The 5565-nt window shown below is 42.6% G+C and overlaps 1 pseudogene; it reads right to left on the bottom strand.

The window, feature by feature from the left end:
• Positions 1 to 4448: 4448 nt before the first annotated feature.
• LOC121497593 lies at positions 4449 to 4867 on the bottom strand (annotated as a pseudogene).
• Between the last annotated feature and the right edge of the window lie 698 nt (positions 4868 to 5565).

Raw genomic sequence — 5565 nt, 5'->3', positions numbered from 1 at the left:
GCCCCCACCTTGCAAAAACCATTCCTGCAAGCCAGATTTAGTCCACAGGTCATAGTTTGCTAACCTGCATAGGCAACGAGTAACCTTTGGAGATTTTTCTACCTTTTAAAAATTGAAGTATAGGGGCGCCAGGCTGGCTCAGTTAGTTGAGCATGTGACCCTTGATCTCAGGGTTGTGAGTTTGAGCCCATACTGGGCACAGAGCTTACTTACTCAGACAAAAAATAAATAAAAAATTAAAAATAAATACAAAAAAAATCCCCTCATCCATAAAAATTGAAGTATAATTAACATACAGTGTTATATTCGTTTCAGATGTACCACCTACTGATTTAACCATTCTATACATGGTGCTCAACATGATGAGTGTAGTTTGAATCCTCTTCACCTATTTCCCCCATGCTCCCACCCACCTCCCCTCTGGTGACCATCAGTTTGTGCCCTATAGTTAAAAGTCTGGGTTTTTTCTTTTTTTTTCCTTTTTGATTTCTCTCTTTTTTTCTTTGTTCCTTTGTTTCATTTCTTAAATTCCATATATGAGTGAAATCATAAGATATTTGTCTTTCTCTGATGGACTTATTTCACTTAGCATTATATTCTTTTTTTTTATAATAAATTTATTTTTTATTGGTGTTCAATTTACCAACATACAGAATAACACCCAGTGCTCATCCCGTCAAGTGCTCCCTTCAGTGCCCATCACCCATTCACCCCCACCCCCCGCCATCCTCCCCTTCCACCACCCCTAGTTCGTTTCCCAGAGTTAGGAGTCTTCATGTTCTGTCTCCCTTCCTGATATTTCCCAACATTTCTTCTCCCTTCCCTTATATTCCCTTTCACTATTATTTATATTCCCCAGATGAATGAGAACATACACTGTTTGTCCTTCTCCGATTGACTTACTTCACTCAGCATAATACCCTCCAGTTCCATCCACGTCGAAGCAAATGGTGGGTATTTGTCGTTTCTAATGGCTGAGTAATAGCATTATATTCTCTAGATCCATCCATATTGTTGCAAATGACAAGATTTCATTCATTCTTTTTTTATGGATGAGAAATATTCCTTTATCTACATATACCACATCTTTCTCCATCCATCTATCGGTGGACACTTGGGTTGCTTCCATAACTTGGCTCTTGTCAATAATGCTGCAGTAAACATGGGGGCGCATATATTTTTTCAAATTAGTGTTTCATTTTCTTTGGGTAGCAGTGTGACGGCAGGCTCATATGACAATTCAATTTTTAATATTTTGAGGAACCTCCGTGCTGTTTTCCACGACGGCTGTGCCAGCTTGCATTGCCACCGAAGACTTTTAAACAGGATACGACGTGATCAGATTTGAGCATTGGAAAGAGAGCTCTGGTGACAGAGAGACTGGGGGCCATGGGGAGAGTTAGGTGGGAAAGGATATTTCAAAAAAGACCTATAAGGAGGCTAACCAGGATAGTCCAGGGAGAAATAACGAGGGCCAGAACCAGGGTGGTGGCGGTGATGTCACTTGTTGGCAGCTGGGTCGAATGCAGGCATGCAGGAATGAATGGATGTGGTGTTACTTTTCTCTCCTCCTCCTTCCCACAAGCTCCATGGGACACTCTTCTTGTCGGCTGGGGTGAGGGTGACAAGTGGTGGAGGGCTGCCATCAGCTCAGGCCCCCTCTGCCCAGGCACAGCGTTGCCCTGGAGGACAGTGCAAGCCCTCTGAGCGGGACACCCCCATTCCCTGGCAGCCCCAGGAGCCGGGGCCAGGTCTCCTGCCTCCTGCTCAGGCGCACACTGGGCTACACCGACTCTGCTTTGCTTTGGGGTCAAAGAGTCTCATTCTCTCTGAATTAAGCATTTCCACAGAATTATCTTACTGCATCTGCCAGCACCACGTCTGGGTATTTATTCCAACTTTATTCTAATTGCCCGGAGGGCCTGTGTTATGCTTTTCTCCCCTTTTGTTTACGACCAAGGAGGGTTTCCTGTTTCAGGTGTAAAAGATCGGGCAAGAGTGAGGGGACCCTGGTAGGGTTTAAGTCCCCTCTTTTCCTTAGCTCGGTGCCGATTACATCGTTCCTTCTTGTGGGAACAGGGCTGCCTCCCAACAGACGATTTGTGTACATGCTCTTTGCATGTTTTCTGTCACTTAGATTCCCTATGCTATTTACTGACCCGTTTCCCTTTTATCCCAGGGACCATCTCTTCTCCCCTTATCTGTCTGTCCGGGTTTCTCTGAGTGCCTCTTTCATCTCTTCAGGGTTATCTTTCTCCCCCCAGGACATGGATACTTTTTTCAGGATTTTCTTGCCGTTCCCAGGGTAGAATTCGCGCCTCTTTTACCTCTGTCTCCTCCTCAAATGCTTTATCGCCATCTCTTGAATTATATCTCTAATAAGTGGCTCGTACATTCTGATTAGTATGTGTTTGCGAATGCTTCAAATACAGATGACCCCAGGAGAGATTTTCCACTTTCCTTCTTTCCTGCTATTTCATTGGATAAAAATTCATTATGGGCTTTGGGGATATAAGGGCCCATATCAGCTTCAGCTGTACTGGAGAGGGGTGCAGGGCTCAGGATAGTGCACCTGGTCTTTGTTTAATGTGTCTTTATTTGGGGAATGAGTGCCCTCATTTATGTAACATGCACAGAGCAATGTTTCCAGCCGAGAATGTTCTCTCCTTATGCCATACCTGCTAATTTAGTCAAGGCTGGCCTATATTTTTCTTACTGTTCATGTACTTTATTATTGCTTCTATCATCTGTAGTTCATTTTATGAATCTATCCAAACACAGAAGTCGGATATTTCTATTTGGACCTTAAACTTTTCACCTGAGATGGTGCAGATATGGTGACAGACCTCTTACCTAGCCAGGTTAAGTTCCAGATTGGAACATTCTGGACTATGGTCCTCACCAGTAGCAGTGGTGACAGTGATGAGAATGGTGGCCTTAAGAGTTTTCAGTAACATTTATCCAGTGTTTACCATAGGCCAGATACTGTGCTAAGCTCTTCATTGGTGAAATTTGTTGGGTCCTCAAATCAGCCCTCTGAGTTACAGACTTTTATCCTGTCATTTTACAAATGAGGAAACAGACTTAGGGAGATTAAGGTATTTAACCCAGGACTGGATGATGGCACAAGCATTCACCTGTATTTATCAAGCCGCTTGTCACCAGTTTGGGTCATCTTATATACAGATGTGTTTCCTTGAGGCACCATCAAAAGATTTGTCAAGGTTAGGATTATCCATCACAAAGCTTGGTTTATTCCGTTTTGGGTTCTCAGCACCCACCCACCCAGGGGATGTAGTTGGGGATTTCCACTGTTGTGGGGATTCAGCTTCCCTTGGGTAAGGAGACACCGTATTCCCTAGGGTGAACCCTAAGCGCACCCAGCTCCAATGCCGACACTTCACCAGGAGACATAGTGCTCAGGGACCATGATACCTTTAGGAAATGTTGCAATTTCTTTTAAGATCAGAAGAAAAAAAAATAAATTTCTAGGTCAAAAAAAAATCTTAATCTATAATACTAATATATTTGTCCTTACACCAATGCAATCACAAAAGACCATTTTGATTGATTGATTTATTGACTGAAGAAGAAACCCATGAAGGCAAAAATGCCAAAAATGCCATGAAAGTCACAGCATGGTCCTGCCAGCAAAGTCCTCCTGCAGAGCCCAAACGGGCTCTCTGGGCCTCCTAGCTTTTGCTTCTGTTCTCAGTTGTCTCCTCAGCACCGAAGGGAGAGAAGCATCTAGAGTCAGACCCTTTGCCTGGAGCACTTCAACCAGGCAGTTGCTTATCTCCTGGGAGGCTCCTTTTCCTCACAGATGAGGTGAGACTGCTGTCAATACGAGGATGGAATGCAACATTGCTAACCCGGAATAAGGGTTCAGTAGGTGTTAGCTCTCTTCCAGACGCCTCATAGTTGCAAAGGTCGCCAGAAGCCACATCTGAAATACAGGATCCACAGAGAAGTAGTATGTAGAAGGAAGAGGGGGTGAATAACCAAATGACATGATTAGAGCCACCCAAATAAAAAGGTATTTTATTTTCAACAGCACTGAACTCATGCCCTGAATTTTTGCCAGTAAGCTTTTGAAGTCTATGTGCAGTCCTGGTTTAGGACTGAGGAATTGGGTCTAGAAGCAGACTGCTTGGGTTGGAATTTGGTTCAGTCACTTACATGCGATAGAACTTGGGTAGTATCCTCTACTTGGGTAGTAAGTAGACCTCTCTGGGCCTCGGTTTTCTCAACTGTGTAGTGGGAGTATGAACTGTAATTGCCCTTATCAAGTTGTTTTGAGGATTAAATGAGTTAAACAAGAGCTTCTAGAATGGAGCCCAGCATATATGGTATGAGCTCATAATATTAGTCATATTGTTGCTATTATTATGATTGATAAAGAAAATGAGCTTTTTTTTTTTTTTTGTCCATTGAGGCATTTTATTTGCTCGTATGAATTACATCCCTAGAAAAAGAATCCCAGGATTTTCCCTCCTGTGTGTTTTCGTCTTGCTTCTTCGTGGTCCATGATGCCAGGTGAGGTTGTCAGTACAATGAAACCAAACTGGCGGGATGGGAGCAGGTTATTCTGCCATTTTTCTAGATCTTTCAGTTGTACATCAAATCTGGGGCTGATCACTCCTCACTTGTTTAACCTGCCTGTGAGGTTCACAACAATTTTCCCAGCTCTGTGATCATCGATGATTTCAAATTCGCCAATGTAACCATGCTTCATCATCACAGTGAGAAGTCGGACGATGACTTTGGAGCATGGCCTGATAAGAACCCGGCGCTTGCCTCTCTTTTCAGCGTTGTTGATGCTCCTGAGAGCATCTGCCAGGACGTTCATGTGCACCATTGTGGCGGCTCGGAGAGATGGTGGAAAGAGGACGGGAGGGGCGAGCGCACGGAGTTACCGAAAATGAGCTTTTTTTCAGAACTTGGGTTCTTACATCTTTCCCTCTGTATTTATCTATGATTCTTTGCTTTCCATATCTGGTCATTTACTAATTACGTATGCAACACCACTCTCTCTGATAGCTTATTCTATTTTTAAAAATCTTTATTATCATTTTTTTTTGCAATCCTTATCAAAATACCAATAGCATTTTTCAGACTAGAACAATAATCCTAAAATTTGTATGGAATCACAAAAGACATGCATAGCCAAAGCAATCTTGAAAAAGCAAAACAAAACTGGAAGTAACACAATTCCAGATTTCAAGATAAGCTACAAAGTTGTAGTAACTGGAGTGCCTGGCTGGCTCGGTTGGTAGCACATGTGACTTTTGATCTCGGGGTGGTAAATATAAGCCCAATATTGGGTGTAAAGATTACTTAAGAAATAAAAAAAAATAGCAAAGTTGTAGTAATCAAAACAGTATGGTACTGACACAAAAATGGACATATAAATCAATGGAACAGAGAACACAGAAATAAACCCACAATTATATGGTAAATTAATCTTTGACAAAAGTCAAAGTTGACAAAATAGGAAAAAGACAATCTCGCTAACAAATGGTGTTGGGAAAATTAGACAGCCACGTGCCAAAGAATGAAACCGGG

Source organism: Vulpes lagopus, chromosome 8 (assembly GCF_018345385.1).
Source record: "Vulpes lagopus strain Blue_001 chromosome 8, ASM1834538v1, whole genome shotgun sequence".
Lineage (NCBI taxonomy): Eukaryota > Metazoa > Chordata > Mammalia > Carnivora > Canidae > Vulpes > Vulpes lagopus.
The sequence above is the reverse complement of the archived record's forward strand: the minus strand, read 5'-3'. Positions and strand labels throughout refer to the sequence as shown.